Genomic DNA, 20,413 nt, shown 5'->3' with positions numbered 1-20,413 from the left:
AGTAAACCATTATAGGTCAAAGGACGGTCTTCTACACGGAGCTTTGGATCACACCGAACTGCAAGTTCTACAAGGCCTCGGCAATTACTATTGCAAAACCATTCAAACAGGAAAACCAACGGCCTAATCAATATAAACGAGAAACGAGAAACACTTATAAACCACATCAACAAACGACAAATACTGAACATCAGATTTCATACTTAGAAAAGGTGCAAATAATAGCAGCGGGTTTTAACGTTTGAATGGTACCAACCCTTCTCTCTCATCTGAAACAATAGTGTAACATCACAACATAGAATGACACACTGAAAAATATCAACCAAAAGACGTATTAACACAAGTGAACATACACTGAACGAATAAATTTGATCTATGATACAATGTAAATACAAAATAAACAAAATAAAGGATGAATAATTAAAGTAAAAGTATTATACCGCTGTGAAATGTTAAACAATTTCAGATAAAAAACACAACCTTGAACAAAAATCCGCCATTTGCAAAAATAGTATGCACCGGTGAATGAAAATAATTTTGTTGTTATGTAAACAGTATAAAAGGAGAAAAGAAATAGTTTTACCAAAAAAAAACTTTGAAGTTCATGGTACGAAGAAGTGAAAATGTATAGTATTACTAAACAGTTATCAAAGCTGGTATATAGACCAGATATAACCCTCAATAAGTAAACTTTGAATAACAAAAAAACATAACAAATAGTATCAACAGGTCAAATTAACAAGAAAGTACATTTCAAGAGTACGTGCAGTTACTGACAGATAGATAAAAGCTAAAAACAATTAATAATAAAAAATCATGCATCAGAGACAAAAATCAACTAAAACACAGGGTTTTAATATTTTAACTTCATGGTCAGTCAAAGACGACATGGCTTGTGCAATGCCAAAATAAAATGTATCGACAGGCAATAAGATAGTTAGGAGTTAACCTCTTTATGGATAAAGAATGAACGTGGATGTGTCTTTATACATCCCGTTTGAAAAGAGTACAAATTTAGTTATGATTAATTTGCTGATGATAAAATAGATATAGTGGTCAATGTAAAGTATATTCAAAGATCGAATTACACCACTGGTAAGATAACCTTTACTGATAAGTTGGTTTAAAGGTTCGACGAGTTAACACAGATATCAGTGTATAATTTAAGATTTTATAAGTTTTCTACAGATAGAGCCAAATACAAATCTTTGTATCTATGGATTCTCGTACACTGTTTTATTGATTTTCTGAAAATTAATGCGCATTTTTAAAGCTGCAAATTTCAGATTCGTGAATAACAAGTTTGTTTCCAATTGGCCAAGTAATTTTAAAGTTAAAAATTCTTCAAAAAAGGTTTTGTCAGTCGACTGACGACAATTTTTTTGTAAAAGGTGATATCAACTGAAATTGCGAAAACGAGATTTCAGATGTTATCTTATTTGTTATAAAGAAAGGAAGTAAAGCAAATTCCCCCTCTTTTTGCTACTTTTAACTGTGTATGTATCAACTCTTTTTAAAATACGAGTTTACTTAAACGTAGCAACGTTTAGAGACCCAATTAAACGGCAGCTTGTTTAGCAAATTGTTGCACTTAACAACTTCACATTTAGAATGAAATTCAACTTCGATCTACCCTGAGATAGAAACATGATACATTTTAGGTCGTGTTCACACCAAACGCCATGTACAGTAAACTTGTTTAGTTTAATGTACTGGACATTGGTTTCACATTAAATTTGTTCACCTTGTTTAATTACCTGTACATAAGATTTGTTCACACTTGTAAACTCTATGTCATTTAAATGTTCATCACGTAGAACCGAATGCAAAGTTTTCGGACAACTTTTCTAGCAGTAAGGGAACGACCATTTGACTTCAAATCGGGGGAGGGGGATCCATGGAAATATTCCGAACCCCAAAATATTCTAAATCAAGAGTTTCCCCATACATTATAGTGCTAAATGTTGAAAATAAAATTGATTACCAACGTCGAAAAAAACCAGAATAAAACGTTTGCGCGAAAAAAATTCTGGCTCAGATAAATTAACAAAATAACACCTCCCCCCACCCCTTTTTTTTAAGTTAAGTGGTTGTTTCTTTATGAAAGCCATTTGGATGATTTGCAGTAGTTCAAAAATAATAAACATGTCTCGATTAAGCATTAGAAATTACCCCCCCCCCTTCTTTTTTAAGTTAAGTGGTTGCTTCTTTATGAAAGCCGTTTTGATGATTTGCAGTAGTTAAAAAATAATAAAGATGTATCGATTAAGCATTAGAAAACGTAGGCTGCAGCAGCATACTTACAGGCGAAGAATATCTATTTATATTCTCATAAACCCAATGCATTACATCGGTACAGAGATTGAAGGAGAAGAAGGAATAATATATCACGGATCACTATATTCCTATCTTTTCTGTTTAGTTCAAATGGTATTTCTTCTCCAAGGAGTATTTGGCAAAGGGAGGGGGTAATGTTTTTTTTCTTTAGTTTTAAGGGTAATTTAACGGATCCGAGATACATGTACTAGACAAACAATACATTTACCTCACACTTTTTAAGTAATGCATTTATGAGTGAATCGTTGTTTGAATAAATACCAGTGGCAAACATTTCTGTTCAAGTCAAGTCGATTCGGAAAGACCTTAATTTTCAAATGAATTATGTGTTCGACAATGATGCTGCTTTGAGTCTTGATAAAGGCTTAATAAAGCTACGTTAAGTTTTAAAAAAAACAAATAAAAATATCAAGTTAAGACAAATATGTCTGTAAATAACTTTATTAATAATTGTTTTAAATATCAATTTTATTCGAAAATTGTTTCTTCCTTAAATATGTACACGGTGAAACTTATGTTTTAAATGCCTAGTTTTGTGTACACTTAATCTACACAAGGCCTACGTCGAGTATCGACTGCATGTAGACAAAACATGTTTTACACTACATGTAAACATGGAGTTTTATCAATGTGAACGTAATTTTGTTTAGTTTACGTGTGAGTTACACTTACACATTACCGAGTGTAGGTCAATGTGAACACGGCCTTAGTCGATCGAACATTCAATGCAAACTATTGTTTCAAACCATTTTTCCTATAGAAAAACAACAAGTTGGTGTCAGACAAAAATCAATTAAATTATTACAACTGTCATGAAAAATTCTGAAAAGTTACTAAATAAGTCTCATACAATAAGTAGTGTTTGAGTTCGTCATTCTACATCAAATATACACGTCAATGTAGTTGAATCAGATTTTAAGGAGCAAATATTCAGATAACATTGTTATGATTAGTTACTGGTATAAAACTTAATAATGTCTAAACAAATTGATAAAAGTACTTGAAATACCTCTGATAAGTTTGCGGTTGACCTAATTAAAAGTTTATAAATAAATATTTTTGAGATGATTTTGTGTGTCAATGTCTTACAATTGAACAAGTTATATTTAGATTGCAAGGTTAAAAAAGCCGTGAAATTAAAACTAGTGTATTCATATTATATAATTTAAAGATTGAATGTCTCGATCTGATATTGGGAAAGGGGATTGACTTTTTGTTATCAATGAAAACACACTGTCATTTAGTGAATTGATAATACTTTATGCTATCCGTTTGAATGTTTAATTTTATAGGTAAATATTTCAAACATTTTAAGTTATTTTATGATAACTATACTTACGTTGTACAGAATAGTACTAATACATTTACATATCGTTAAACAATATATATTCAGTTCTGACGTAGATTAAAAGAATGCAGAAGTTACGACCGTTTACAAAACACTACATTCAAAACTATAGACTAAGAACCAAGAACCAAGCCAAACATTTTGCTTGATATCAAGTTCTCTAAGAAAAATTTAAAACAAAAATACTTAACTCCGAGGAAAATTAAAAACGGAAAGTCCCTTATCAAATGGAAGAAGCAAATAATAAAACACTTCAAAACCTGGTTTTATAGCGCTATATCTCACATGTACGACGGAGGCATCAAATTCCATTATATTGACAACGAAGCATTGAACACAATGTAACAAATAGGGGTATAACAACAACACGAACTTCACCTGCAAGCAAGTTGTGCTTTTTCAGTGACACCCGTAAAGTTCTGATTAGTTGTACAAATACGGTGACAAGGGATCAGATATGTCATACTCGAGGGAAAAAAGGATGAAATTCTGTTTACGAGATTTGGAACAAATCCATGGTTTAAGATTAAATGTGACATAAAATTTATAAACATTAAGAACAACCACCATATACAACCAGCAACGTTGGAAACTAGACAAGTTGTTTGAATTTTCATATTAATCAATGAAATAATACACTTCTTGTGTTCTTGTTGCACAATCTTTAAGTATTCATGGCGTTCTCGCTGCTTAATTAATGATTATTTTTTGTTTAATTATTTTCGGCTCATAGAGCTTGTAAGACAGTAATTTTGGCAAAAAAATACAAAGGTAAAAATCATGATGTACAAGTTTATATAAAACTGGCAAAACAAAACGTAGGTATCATTTAGATTAAAGACACTGCCATTAAAGCGGGAAGTTTGGCATGCCACAAAACCGGGTTCAACCCACCGTTTTTTCATACAATACACTGTACTAAGTCAGGAAAATAGCCATTGTTACATTATAGTTCGTCTCTGTGTGTGTTACATTTCGTGGTTGTGTCTCTGATGTGTCGTAGTTCTCTTATGTTTTATACGTTTCCCTCAGTTTTAGTTTGTGACCCGGATTTAGTTTTTCTTTATCGAATTATGAGTTTTTAACAGCAATATACTACTGTTGCCTTTATTAGAGGACGTTTTCACAGTTATATTCCAACAGGAATATTAGTTGTCAGAAGAAAAAAAGTTTTCAAGACCTGTGCTCACTTAAACTGTTCAGTAGATAATATTGACGTCCTATATGAATCAACTCAAGACAAACGTTTATATACATTGTACTTATTTCCTAATGTATGCCTCTAAGCACAAATGTGTTTGTTTTGCTGGTTTTTTTTCAATCGAAAAACAATAAACAACGTGATAATATTTTAAATGAGAGATTTTGAGGGTTTTAACTGTCGATGCCACATTTCATCTCTTAAAAAAGAGGGACGAAAGATACCAAAGGGACAGTCAAACTCATAAATCGAAAATAAATTGACAACGCCATGGTTAAAAATAAAACAAGACAAACAGACAAACATTAGAACACATGACACAACATAGAAAAAAGAAAAATCACAAAAATACTGAACTCAGAGGAAAATCAATTCGGAAAGTCTATAATCACATGGCAAAATCAAATAACAAAACGCATCAAAAACGAATGGACAAGAACTGTCATATTCCTGACTTGGTACAGGCATTTTCAAATGTAGAAGATGGTGGATTGAACCTGGTTTTGTAGCTAGCGAAACCTCTCACTTGTATGACAGTCGCATCAAATTCCATTATATTGTCACCGATGCGTGAACAAAACAAAAAGACACAATAGGTCAAAAGGTAACAAAAATAGGGGTACAGCAATCAACATTGTGTTATCATCTAAATCACTATAAATACAACAAATGTAACGAAGAAGCACCAAAAGGCATACATCAAATTTAACATCCTCATTTTGTTTAAATTATACGATTTTATTTATCTATGTAAAATGCACCATTAAAGGATGGAGGGTTTTAAGTGTCTGGTAAAATAAAGAATAAACAACACGAACTCCAAAAAAACTAGGGGTGATCTCAGGTGCTCCGGACGGGTAAGCAGATCCTACTCCACATGTGACTAGGTCTAGGTTTTGTTTTCATTATAAAGTGAAACATCTAAATAATTCGATTTTGATAGAAAATAATACAACACAACGCAGACAAGTTACGTACGTCGACAATTAGATATAAATACGTTATATAATTGCATAAAAACATCATACTACATGTATAAATAAATCAGGAAAAATATACGAATGATATGTCCCTACAATTCATTTGTAAGTTGTTTTTACCTGACGGATAACCAAAATTGCAAATAGTAAGAAAAAAGAAATATAACGATTTTCAACAATTTCTATGTTAGTCTTTCCTTTTACGATCCTGAAAATGTGTATTTTATCAAATGTTGAACATCATCGCTTTTCGTGTAATCTGATATATAACAAACGATTAATGACTTCATTAAGGTACTATTTTACACTGATAATATAAAGCTGCCATTAATGTATTTAGTATCTATTTAAACGATGTCGTTTTTATAATACTTACATTTTCTTTGTTTATTGGCCACATTTTGATTTTTTATAAGATATATGTATTAAAGGTTGAATTATCTCATAAACTATACCAGGCTCACAATATTTAAATCATATTTACTTTGAAATTGAGAACTAATCAAATAAAAGGAGTTCCTTAATCATTAGGAAGATTTGCGGTTAAAATGTTTAAGTTTCGTCCTTCGTTAAATTGTTTAATACCATGTTCCATTGTTGTGTATACTAAGTGGATTGTTGGTGCGGCGAGTTAAATCCGGAGCCTACTACATTCCCCGTTTGGAAAACCCAAGGTATATACAGTAGTTTTTGTAGAACTAAAACAGTGATGGATAGTATACCTATCCAAACGACATATAAAGTACTAATACAAAAGGAGTGTACATTTTTGAGGCATTGCAACAAATATGTCATTTTCCCTCCAACATTTTTCCAACTATATATAGGTTGGTTGAAGGCTATAAAACGAAAAAGCTTCGTACAGCTCTTAAGTTCATTCTCAGCTTTATTTGCAATATGAAGTGTGTACAAACAGGAATTTTGATATTGGTTATTTTTCAGCTGGTCACTCAAAGCATGGCACACTGTGGTAAGTTTCCTTTCTTCAGAATTTTTATTTCAAAAGACTGAATTTTATTTTTAATAATAATAATAATAATAATAACAATAATAATAATAATAATAATAAATCACAAGTCCTAAGGAATTATTCAAAAGGAAATGTTTAAATGTGCCGTAACAATAACATTAACGGTACCAATTTTCTTGCACCAGATGCGCATTTCGACAATACATGTCTCTTCAGAAATCCTCGTGGCCAAAATATTTGAAATCCAAAGCTTATATAAAAGATGAAGAGCTATTGTCCAAAAGGTCCAAAAAGTATAGCCAAATCCGTGAAAGGAATCAGAGCTTTACATGAGGGAGATACATTCCTTAATTTATAATAATTTCCAAAATACTATAACAGCAAATTTTAATAACACAAAAAAATCTGTATTTTCATGCCAGTACCGAAGTACTGGCTACTGGGCTGGTGATACCCTCGGGGACTAACCGTCCACCAGCAGTGGCATCGACCCAGTGGTAGTAATAACATTAACGGTACCAATTTTCCTGCACCAGATGCGCATTTCGCCAATACATGTCTCTTCAGTGATGCTCTTGGCCAAAATATTTGAAATCCAAAGCTTATATAAAAGATGAAGAGCTATTATCCAAAAGGTCCAAAAAGTATAGTCAAATCCGTGAAAGGAATCAGAGCTTTGCATGAGGGAGATACATTTCTTAATTTATAATAATTATATATATATATATATATATACAAAAAAATCCGTATTTTCATGCCAGTACCGGAGTACTGGCTATTGGGCTGGTGATACCCTCGGGGACTAACCGTAAACCAGCAGAGGCACCGACGCAGTGTTAGTAATAACATTAACGGTAAAATATGCAACATTCAATGTTTTTTTCTGAAATTTGCAATATTTAGAATGAACTTAAATCTAGTGACAAAAAATACCATATTAGGATAGATGCAAATTTTTACAGTAAAATGGTCGACATCAAGTATATCAACAAATATATCAAAAAGAAATTAATTAAAATCAACACAAAACATAACAATTACACAAAATACAAAGACAAAATGTTGAAAAGAAGAAAAAGTGGGGTTTTTTTTATTGATATTTGTTTCATTTACTTTCACGACGTTGTTTTTTTTTAATAATTTATCATATCTTTCAAGGCAGACATAATAATTTATCAATTTTCAATAATAATTTACAGAAATGCGGTTTTGTTTATCTACAAACCAACAGTGTAATTAAAAGAACATTTTTTTCAAACTCATAGACAGAATGTATAGGTACTATTTGAAAGTTTGTAGGAATGACCATTTTTATAAAGTTTTAATTTACAGTTAAAGTTTAAGGCCTGTGTCCTGACTTACTAAAATAAAAAGGCGAAAACTATAGATGATAAAATCTTTAAAATGAAGTGGGGGATCACTAGAAAAATGTGCTGAAATAAAAGTTCAAATAGTAAAAATAAATTACCGCATTTAAATCGTTTTATTAATTAACGAACTACTTTATTAGACAAACGGACATCAATTTCAAACAAAACTACAGTTATTAATAAAACATTTAATATCATTTAATTTGTTAACAATTTTCGTTTATAAACAAATACAACAGTTTTAAATCAAGGCAATTAAAAGGAAATGCACAAAGGAACAACTTCTATCACCAGCGTCTAAGATTAATGTTCAAACCCAGGAGATACGATGCAACTATAATGCTGAATTAATGTTATAATAAAGTATTTTAAAAAATGATCTAATTATTAAATTTATACAATTTTATTGTAGCCTAAATTATACAAGGATGGTCCGCATTTAATTTCATTCAACTTATAATTTAATACATTTCCTTGACCGAATTCTTTATTTCATTACTCATATATATGTATGGTTTTCGCGACAAGAAGATATTGATAATGTCATCCAATTGTTTTTCAATGTTCTTAATAATATATATTATTTTTTAGATTTCGATTGACGATCACCTTTCTATTAAGTATGCTTTCTATCATTATTGAATGATTTTTTTGTTACATTTTGAACCTTGAGTTGAACAAATATATGTAGTATATAAAAACCCGCGTTTTGACGAAGCTTTTGACACCACGAAATCAAAATACACGGTATACAGGTACAAATACACTATACTTGTGGTTTAAGAATTACACAGACCATTAAGCAAACATAAAATTATAAATAGGGCATATCAATTTCATAAAGTGTGACTAAGAACTATATATAGTCAAACTGTTACATTCAAACTAAAGGAGTATATTTTATGATTTATACAAAATAGAAAAATAAAATAAACCAATCTGTCATTTTAAATCGTTAAGTAGCTAGCCGAAAAGGGATTGGACAGTTATACTATACATTTTTTTTATTTATAATACAGTGTATGTTGTTTCAAACTTGTAATCTGCTTTTTTCAAATGATTTATATTGTATTTTTGTAGACTGTTGCATTAACGATCTTGATCTTGAAATATGTGGCAATAAAACAGCCAAGAATTGTCTTCATTTACAGAAGAAGGTATAGTTGTTAATCCTTTTATGTAATCGAATGACAAAAATAGGTTCTTTATTAAATAACCTTTTTTTGTTTTATACTTTACAACCCTAATAATGTATTACATCCTACCACATAGTGTAGTTTAACGATTTCTTAATGGTTTGGTTTTTTTTTTGGCTATGAACTCAAAGATATTATTACATTTTAAGCACAACTTTCCGGAGTTTAAGAGAAATTTAATTAAGTGGCGACAATTGAGATAATTGACTACTGGTTTGAAAAAAGTGTCCTCAAAGTCCGAAAAGAACTATATTATACATTGTCACATGATCCCTATTGTAATTAAAGAAATACGATGTGTTAATAAAATACAAAGTAAATTGGTTGAACAGTAACTTGAACAGAACTGCAAGTAGATATATTACGGAAAATATAATTATGACTCTACTCATTTGTTTTCTTCTTTTAAACGCCATAACATATAGATAAAGGAAGATGTGGTATGAGTGCTAATGAGACAACTCTCCATCCAATTCACAATTTATAAAAATAAACCATTATAGGTCAAGGTACGGTATGCATGTTTTAAAACATAGTATAGCAAAAGCAATTAACTCCAAGGCAAATTCAAAAAGAGGAGGTCCATAAAAGCTGACAACGTTGGACATAATTAATCAACGAAACAAGAGAACAACAACTGTCATATTACTGTCTTGGTATTATTAGTTACATAGTGTGTAAGTGGCCTAATATGATATATACAGGGTCAGTAAATTCCATATAGAGTGAGAGCGAAGCACGAACCCCATATGGAATTTACCTACCCTGTATATATCATATAAGGTCACTAGCACAATATGTAACAAATATATCTTAACGACTATTTTTATTTTTTTTTTAATTTAGACTGAAGATGTCTTGTTTGCTATCAAAGCACATCTTCTGATTTCTGTATTAAAATGTTCAAGACAGTGTTCAATTTTAAGAACTTTCTTCAATTGGTCTGCACTAAAACACTAATGTAAACGATAAATATTTATTGTCAACAACCCTGATATAACAATATTAAACAGAACTTTCAATACTTTTTAATCCACTACTAACTTGAAATAAGCCTCGCCTCCCTACTAACCTAATATGGAATATACACAGTCTCCACGAGGTCGCTTTTAACCAAACATATTCCTAGAAATGTATAGGAGGTAAGATAAATGTTATTATCTGTACAACCCACATTAAATAATAGAATACAATACTTTCAAATATAAAAGAAAAAGTATTAATCGGAAGAAAGACATGTGTTGCGTCAACGAACTGACATTATTCATACGAAGATTTGCAATTACAATATAACCACATATATTTTTAAATGTGTCTTCATTTTTGTGAATTTGTAAAAATACACTTGATATGTTTCAATTTTTTATGTCAATCGTAAAAGTCCTTATCAAGGTCAATATATATATATGAACAAAAATCAGATCGGATGACCAGTTAAAGGTTTTACAATATTTTCTCAAATTTATTTATATTAGCCCTGTCGTGTAATGTTGTCATTTTAATGTTATAATTAACATTGCCATAAAAACGTGAGGTTTGGCATACCACAAAACTGGGTTCAACCCACCATTTTTTCATAAAATGCCCTGTACCAAGTAAGGAAAATGACCATTGTTTCATCATAGTTCGTCTCTGTGTGTGTTACATTTTGGTGTTGTGTTTCTGTTGTGACGTAGTTCTCTTATATTTGATACGTTTCCCTCAGTTTTAGTTTGTAACCCGGATTTGTTTTTTTCTCTATCGATTTATGAATTTCGAACAGTGGTATACTACTGTTGCCTTTATTTATTTAAACTAAAAAAAATGTCGTATTAACATATGAAGCGACAAATATATCAGTCATTATCCAAGAAGAGAGTAAAATGTATGTGTTGCAAAACATTGCTTTCAGTCAATTTAAAATCCGTTCAACAGGTTCTTGTTTGCCAAACCATAAAACGATGTAGGACACGTCTGAAATAAACCATGATTGATTGTATTGCTTTTTTAGTGTTTAATGCCACTTTCATCACTACCGGCTTTTTCGTTGCGGACAGTTTTTTATCAGTAGAAAAGTAAAAAAAAAGAAACAAGTGGTAGCATCAGCAAAGTAAATATATCATTCATATATATTTGTAGTCGCTGGGATGCTGTCTCATTGAGGGAAACTCGCATCTCCTTTTCTTTATTCAGCGTGCACATGTCGTTTGCTTATTTTTGTCGCTAGGTTGCTGTCTCATTGACGTTTATCCTGCATTCTGTTTGTTGCACATTTCATATTTTCAAACATGCAGTTAAAGTGTTATTTCATGTATAATAAAGTGAGAAAATGCAGAAGAGAAGATCAAAGGACTTAATAGAAAAAGAAGAAATGATTTTTTTCTTTCTTCAAAAACGACCTGTTTGGTCACTCGTATATTGGTTGTCTATAAATATAGTCCCTGTCAGTTTTATGAATGGAAACTGTGTCTTTTAGGGGAAAATGTATGGCTAAAAATTATTATTTCTGTTTATTATTTGTTTGATAGTGATGTGTATCATCATTTCTTTAAATCTTAACTTTTTCAGTTGTCATTGTTGAATTAAGTGTCAGAGATGTATGAAAGGCAACTCTGTCTACTTAAACAGCGTACAAATCGTAGATTTAAAAGTAGTGCGACTTTTCCCATGTGTCTAATGACTTTATTTCATGTCATTATTATAAGCAAAAATTCTTAATAAGTAAGCACACGAGTTCGTGTCAAGATGTACTACAGATTTCAACTTTTGTTTTATTTGTATTAGTAGCTGTTAATCTTAAATGTGCTTAAAAGTTTGCAAACATACAAAAATATGTCTTCACTAGGAACTCCAGAGCTGAAACCTACAGACTTCAGTATAGCAGGGACGTAACTCTATTACGTTTTTGCACATAGAATCTTTACAGACACAGTCAGTGTAGTACATTTGTGCTTCTCAACGACATGTCTACTTAGCTACCGAATGATGCATCCAAATAATGACTGCGCGATATATTCTCAGAAATTTTGCAATCCTTGGACATAAACCACACCCTTTTGTAGTAAGAAAAAATATTCTATATATAAAGGCGTCGTCTTAAAGTTACACAAGGAACATACTTTACCTTTATAAAGTTTAAACTTTAAATATAAAGTTCAAAGTTAAAGGTCTCCATATTAAATAGATATGGACACTAAGACCTATAAACGCAGGTCCTATATCTCATGCTTAACCCTTCCTACCTTCTCTTAAGTCTACTTATACTTTTTAGTCATATACTAGTGCTTGTCAAGCATATAAATGACATTAGCAATATGTTTCTCAACCAATCAATCAATTCTACAAGGCATTGATGAAATATTTGTATTTGATGTAGCTGATTCATGTCCAGCGACAAATATATCAGTCATTATCCAAGAAGAGAGTAAAATGTATGTGTTGCAAAACATTGCTTTCAGTCAATTTAAAATCCGTTCAACAGGTTCTTGTTTGCCAAACCATAAAACGATGTAGGACACGTCTGAAATAAACCATGATTGATTGTATTGCTTTTTTAGTGTTTAATGCCACTTTCATCACTACCGGCTTTTTCGTTGCGGACAGTTTTTTATCAGTAGAAAAGTAAAAAAAAAGAAACAAGTGGTAGCATCAGCAAAGTAAATATATCATTCATATATATTTGTAGTCGCTGGGATGCTGTCTCATTGAGAGAAACTCGCATCTCCTTTTCTATATTCAGCGTGCACATGTCGTTTGCTTATTTTTGTCGCTAGGTTGCTGTCTCATTGACGTTTATCCTGCATTCTGTTTGTTGCACATTTCATATTTTCAAACATGCAGTTAAAGTGTTATTTCATGTATAATAAAGTGAGAAAATGCAGAAGAGAAGATCAAAGGACTTAATAGAAAAAGAAGAAATGATTTTTTTCTTTCTTCAAAAACGACCTGTTTGGTCACTCGTATATTGGTTGTCTATAAATATAGTCCCTGTCAGTTTTATGAATGGAAACTGTGTCTTTTAGGGGAAAATGTATGGCTAAAAATTATTATTTCTGTTTATTATTTGTTTGATAGTGATGTGTATCATCATTTCTTTAAATCTTAACTTTTTCAGTTGTCATTGTTGAATTAAGTGTCAGAGATGTATGAAAGGCAACTCTGTCTACTTAAACAGCGTACAAATCGTAGATTTAAAAGTAGTGCGACTTTTCCCATGTGTCTAATGACTTTATTTCATGTCATTATTATAAGCAAAAATTCTTAATAAGTAAGCACACGAGTTCGTGTCAAGATGTACTACAGATTTCAACTTTTGTTTTATTTGTATTAGTAGCTGTTAATCTTAAATGTGCTTAAAAGTTTGCAAACATACAAAAATATGTCTTCACTAGGAACTCCAGAGCTGAAACCTACAGACTTCAGTATAGCAGGGACGTAACTCTATTACGTTTTTGCACATAGAATCTTTACAGACACAGTCAGTGTAGTACATTTGTGCTTCTCAACGACATGTCTACTTAGCTACCGAATGATGCATCCAAATAATGACTGCGCGATATATTCTCAGAAATTTTGCAATCCTTGGACATAAACCACACCCTTTTGTAGTAAGAAAAAATATTCTATATATAAAGGCGTCGTCTTAAAGTTACACAAGGAACATACTTTACCTTTATAAAGTTTAAACTTTAAATATAAAGTTCAAAGTTAAAGGTCTCCATATTAAATAGATATGGACACTAAGACCTATAAACGCAGGTCCTATATCTCATGCTTAACCCTTCCTACCTTCTCTTAAGTCTACTTATACTTTTTAGTCATATACTAGTGCTTGTCAAGCATATAAATGACATTAGCAATATGTTTCTCAACCAATCAATCAATTCTACAAGGCATTGATGAAATATTTGTATTTGATGTAGCTGATTCATGTCCAGCGACAAATATATCAGTCATTATCCAAGAAGAGAGTAAAATGTATGTGTTGCAAAACATTGCTTTCAGTCAATTTAAAATCCGTTCAACAGGTTCTTGTTTGCCAAACCATAAAACGATGTAGGACACGTCTGAAATAAACCATGATTGATTGTATTGCTTTTTTAGTGTTTAATGCCACTTTCATCACTACCGGCTTTTTCGTTGCGGACAGTTTTTTATCAGTAGAAAAGTAAAAAAAAAGAAACAAGTGGTAGCATCAGCAAAGTAAATATATCATTCATATATATTTGTAGTCGCTGGGATGCTGTCTCATTGAGGGAAACTCGCATCTCCTTTTCTTTATTCAGCGTGCACATGTCGTTTGCTTATTTTTGTCGCTAGGTTGCTGTCTCATTGACGTTTATCCTGCATTCTGTTTGTTGCACACTTCATATTTTCAAACATGCAGTTAAAGTGTTATTTCATGTATAATAAAGTGAGAAAATGCAGAAGAGAAGATCAAAGGACTTAATAGAAAAAGAAGAAATGATTTTTTTCTTTCTTCAAAAACGACCTGTTTGGTCACTCGTATATTGGTTGTCTATAAATATAGTCCCTGTCAGTTTTATGAATGGAAACTGTGTCTTTTAGGGGAAAATGTATGGCTAAAAATTATTATTTCTGTTTATTATTTGTTTGATAGTGATGTGTATCATCATTTCTTTAAATCTTAACTTTTTCAGTTGTCATTGTTGAATTAAGTGTCAGAGATGTATGAAAGGCAACTCTGTCTACTTAAACAGCGTACAAATCGTAGATTTAAAAGTAGTGCGACTTTTCCCATGTGTCTAATGACTTTATTTCATGTCATTATTATAAGCAAAAATTCTTAATAAGTAAGCACACGAGTTCGTGTCAAGATGTACTACAGATTTCAACTTTTGTTTTATTTGTATTAGTAGCTGTTAATCTTAAATGTGCCTGTGTTTGCAAACATACAAAAATATGTCTTCACTGGGAACTCCAGAGCTGAAACCTACAGACTTCAGTATAGCAGGGACGTAACTCTATTACGTTTTTGCACATAGAATCTTTACAGACACAGTCAGTGTAGTACATTTGTGCTTCTCAACGACATGTCTACTTAGCTACCGAATGATGCATCCAAATAATGACTGCGCGATATATTCTCAGAAATTTTGCAATCCTTGGACATAAACCACACCCTTTTGTAGTAAGAAAAAATATTCTATATATAAAGGCGTCGTCTTAAAGTTAAACAAGGAACATACTTTACCATTATAAAGTTTAAACTTTAAATATAAAGTTCAAAGTTAAAGGTCTCCATATTAAATAGATATGGACACTAAGACCTATAAACGCAGGTCCTATATCTCATGCTTAACCCTTCCTACCTTCTCTTAAGTCTACTTATACTTTTTAGTCATATACTAGTGCTTGTCAAGCATATAAATGACATTAGCAATATGTTTCTCAACCAATCAATCAATTCTACAAGGCATTGATGAAATATTTGTATTTGATGTAGCTGATTCATGTCCAGCGACAAATATATCAGTCATTATCCAAGAAGAGAGTAAAATGTATGTGTTGCAAAACATTGCTTTCAGTCAATTTAAAATCCGTTCAACAGGTTCTTGTTTGCCAAACCATAAAACGATGTAGGACACGTCTGAAATAAACCATGATTGATTGTATTGCTTTTTTAGTGTTTAATGCCACTTTCATCACTACCGGCTTTTTCGTTGCGGACAGTTTTTTATCAGTAGAAAAGTAAAAAAAAAGAAACAAGTGGTAGCATCAGCAAAGTAAATATATCATTCATATATATTTGTAGTCGCTGGGATGCTGTCTCATTGAGGGAAACTCGCATCTCCTTTTCTATATTCAGCGTGCACATGTCGTTTGCTTATTTTTGTCGCTAGGTTGCTGTCTCATTGACGTTTATCCTGCATTCTGTTTGTTGCACACTTCATATTTTCAAACATGCAGTTAAAATGTTATTTCATTTATAATAAAGTGAGAAAATGCAGAAGAGAAGATCAAAGGACTTAATAGAAAAAGAAGAAATGATTTTTTTCTTTCTTCAAAAACGACCTGTTTGGTCACTCGTATATTGGTTGTCTATAGATATAGTCCCTGTCAGTTTTATGAATGGAAACTGTGTCTTTTAGGGGAAAATGTATGGCTAAAAATTATTATTTCTGTTAATTATTTGTTTGATAGTGATGTGTATCATCATTTCTTTAAATCTTAACTTTTTCAGTTGTCATTGTTGAATTAAGTGTCAGAGATGTATGAAAGGCAACTCTGTCTACTTAAACAGCATACAAATCGTAGATTTAAAAGTAGTGCGACTTTTCCCATGTGTCTAATGACTTTATTTCATGTCATTATTATAAGCAAAAATTCTTAATAAGTAAGCACACGAGTTCGTGTCAAGATGTACTACAGATTTCAACTTTTGTTTTATTTGTATTAGTAGCTGTTAATTTTAAATGTGCCTGTGTTTGCAAACATACAAAAACAGATGAAAAGAATATCATTTGATTCCTCGCAAAAAGTTCATGATTTCTCAAAATGATATGTTAACATTGATCATACCTTACTACAGGAAAAGCCTTAGATAATAACTTTATTGTTTTCATAGCATGTTTAAAATAAAAGTATAAGCGAGTTTGTAAAACAATACACTAAAATACTTATATTTTTATATGGCACACTTGTCGAATATAAATGCTAGTATTTGATTGAAAATATGTCTGTAAAAGACATCGGTGTATATAAATATGATGTGCACTTTAATTGAAGCCTAATGTTTGCAACAAACCGCAAGCGTTAAATTTAAGAAAACTTTTTGGTTCTCTTTTACTCAAAGTCTCATGAAAAACGAGACCGGAAGAACGAAAGAGGATTTTGTGCAAATCCGGGAAATAAAAAGTAAACGATTTTGAGTCCATTAGTATATAAGAATTTTAGAAAAATGTTTAGCATAGTATTTTATAGATCATTTATATCATTAAATAAAGGCTATTGTATTCCTTTTTTATATCAAAATTTGCAATTTTCGTTCCTGGATAAATTAACAAATTAAAATTGGATAGAACTTTACGTATAAACAAACTCATGGAAAGTTAAATATTGATTATACACCAATTACACCAGTCCTTATCATCGTCTAATGCTAATTTGCTTTATACTTTCTGAAAAGAACAAGCTTACTTTATACTTATTATAAGGTAAAATATAGCTCTAAATGCAACCACAAAACCTGCATGATGTTATGACAGATATATTCAAGGATTAATTTCTACACCACTTAGCATTTTGAAAAAAAGGTGTTCATTCTGTATATTCTGTTCATGTAAAGTCAACTAATTCATCAATAACATGTGTTCAGATAATCAAATTATAAAAAGATACGTATGTGTATTATCATACTTGAACACATAACAGTTTTACTTGCAAAATAATTCAATCTATGACCAAGGGAAGATAACTCCAATTCAAAATATTGCCATTTTTTTAATCGCTTAATACTATTTATTTTACAATGCCACACGAATGAATAAATCTTTAGATCTCACACGTCTATTGCTATATTCTGCTAATACCTGTCATATCTTCATTGGAATTTGAAGACAATAAATTCCAATTTGTTAGACAACAAACTGTTACATTTTAAATTGGATTTAATAATTAAGTGTCTATTTGATCTTTGAACACCGGTCTTGCTCGAAGACATGTCATTTTTAAAAAGTGCCTTGACAGCAATGTTAGATTTTATAAAACCTTATCTATTAACAATAATATGCGATAAATGAAAACGGTGTTATAAAGCATTTTTAGGTATAAAGAAATACATAATTAATATTAACCGCATTCATGATGCATTTACATTAAGAGTACTTTGATTATCCGTCTTCCGTATTATTTCAGGTTAAATCTTGTGGGCAATGTCTTAAACGTGCAGAAAGACGACGTAAGAAATTCCTGTCTTATTAAGTGCATTTATGAAACCGTTGGGGGATCATTGAGCCAACGGGACAGCTAAATGCAGTTAGGGAATCATTGAAACAACAGGACATATAAATGCAGTTAGGGTAATCATTGAAACAACAGGACAGCTAAATGCAGTTAGGGGAATCATTGAAACAACAGGACAGCTAAATGCAGTTAGGGGAATCATTGAAACAACAGGACAGCTAAATGCAGTTAGGGAATCATTGAAACAACAGGACATATAAATGCAGTTATGGTAATCATTGAAACAACAGGACAGCTAAATGCAGTTAGGGGAATCATTGAAACAACAGGACAGCTAAATGCAGTTAGGGGAATCATTGAAACAACAGGACAGCGAAATGCAGTTAGGGAATCATTGAAACAACAAGACAGCTAAATACAGTTAGGGGAATCATTGAAACAACAGGACAGCTAAATGTAATTCGGGGAATCATTGAAACAACAGGAAAGCTAAATGTAATTCGGGGAATCATTGAAACAACAGGACAGCTAAATGTAATTCGGGGAATCATTGAAACAACAGGACAGCTAAATGTAATTCGGGGAATCATTGAAACAACAGGATAGCTAAATGTAATTCGGGGAATCATTGAAACAACAGGACAGCTAAATGTAATTCGGGGAATCATTGAAACAACAGGACAGCTTAATGTAATTCGGGGAATCATTGAAACAACAGGATGGCTAAATGCAATTCGGGGAATCATTGAAACGACAGGACAGCTTAATGCAGATCATCCCTCGATACATGTATACTTGCGAAGTACTCTTCGGTACTTGAAAACTGACATGTGTACCAATGGAATGTGGAAGGACAAACTTAGAGATACAATTTCAAAATCGACATTCATTGTGTAATGTATTTAAATAAATGTCTAACATTTATATTTTTCAGTATTTATGGATTTGGCCTTTGTCTAATTAAACTAACAGTTCACTATTTTGTTATACTTTTTATTCCTTTTAAAAAACGTATCTCATGAAGACTTGAATTTTAGCTTGAGAGCAATTTAATAGATGTGAGTCGCCGAAACAATTTATGATTACAAAAAGTGGACACATATGACACTTTTAATTAAGTGTTTCAGCAGTCCTGAATTATATATTTTAAGTAATGCAGGTGCAATGCCAGTACTGTTATAGATTAGGGTCGGATTCTGTAACGTTCAAATATATAGATAATAGATTACTTAGCTGTATTTAGCAAAACTTTTAGGATATTTTGTTCCTTTAAAATTTGATAAGGTCTCTGTTTTATTAAATTAATTTTAACATAAATATCAATTTTAACGTTCAGTTCTGCAAAATATTTACTACTCAAAAAAACAAAAAATCTGTAAGTTAAAGTGTGACCTCAATATCAAGATAAAAATGTGTTGGTACATGGTTATATTGATATCAACCGGTAACCAACAACTGGTCACATTTGATACAATAGTTACATAATAATTTGGTAAAAAATAGTATGATCTAATATATATAAAAGTTTCCGGATGTACTAGTGTGTTATACTATTTCGTATATCTCATTTAAACTACATTTTTTGATAAAAAAAACAGTGCATTTGATTATCATGCTCATTTAGAAAATATGTAGATAAATGATGGTCAATAGGTACCCATGTAGAGCAGGATCTGCTTACCCTTCCGGAGCACCTGAGATCAGTCCTAGTTTTTGGTGGGGTTCGTGTTGCTTATGCATTAGTTTTCTATGTTGTGTCATGTTTGTCTGTTTGTCTTTTTCATTTTTAGCCAATGGCGTTGTCAGTTTATTTTCGATTTATGAGTTTGACTGTCCCTCTAGTATCTTTCGTCGCTCTTTTACTGATGTTCAAAACACGACAATCAATTGACAATATACAAAAGAAGAAAAAATAAAACGACACTTGTATGAACACCAAATGGTTCGTCTTTAAGAGCAAGCGACTTTACCAACTCTGCGTGAACCGTTCGCAATACTAATCGATATTCGGTTGAAATTTCACAAGATATTATGAATACATGTATGAACAAATTAGACGATTTGTCTTGAAAAAAAAGATCTAAGAATACCTCAAAAATTCAATCAT

At 31.4% G+C, this 20,413-nt stretch overlaps 1 long non-coding RNA gene across 1 annotated transcript; it reads left to right on the top strand.

Annotated features, from left to right (window-relative positions):
- The first annotated feature begins 6,502 nt into the window (after positions 1 to 6,502).
- LOC139492522 (uncharacterized) lies at positions 6,503 to 19,232 on the top strand. The gene is made up of 3 exons (XR_011656875.1): positions 6,503 to 6,836; positions 9,287 to 9,363; positions 18,259 to 19,232. It is a non-coding gene; the product is annotated as an uncharacterized lncRNA (long non-coding RNA).
- Positions 19,233 to 20,413: the final 1,181 nt, after the last annotated feature.

The sequence above is a fragment of the Mytilus edulis genome, chromosome 10, assembly GCF_963676685.1.
Source record: "Mytilus edulis chromosome 10, xbMytEdul2.2, whole genome shotgun sequence".
Taxonomy (NCBI): Eukaryota; Metazoa; Mollusca; class Bivalvia; order Mytilida; family Mytilidae; genus Mytilus; species Mytilus edulis.
Note: the sequence above shows the minus strand (reverse complement) of the source record. Positions and strands in the feature narration are given on the sequence as shown.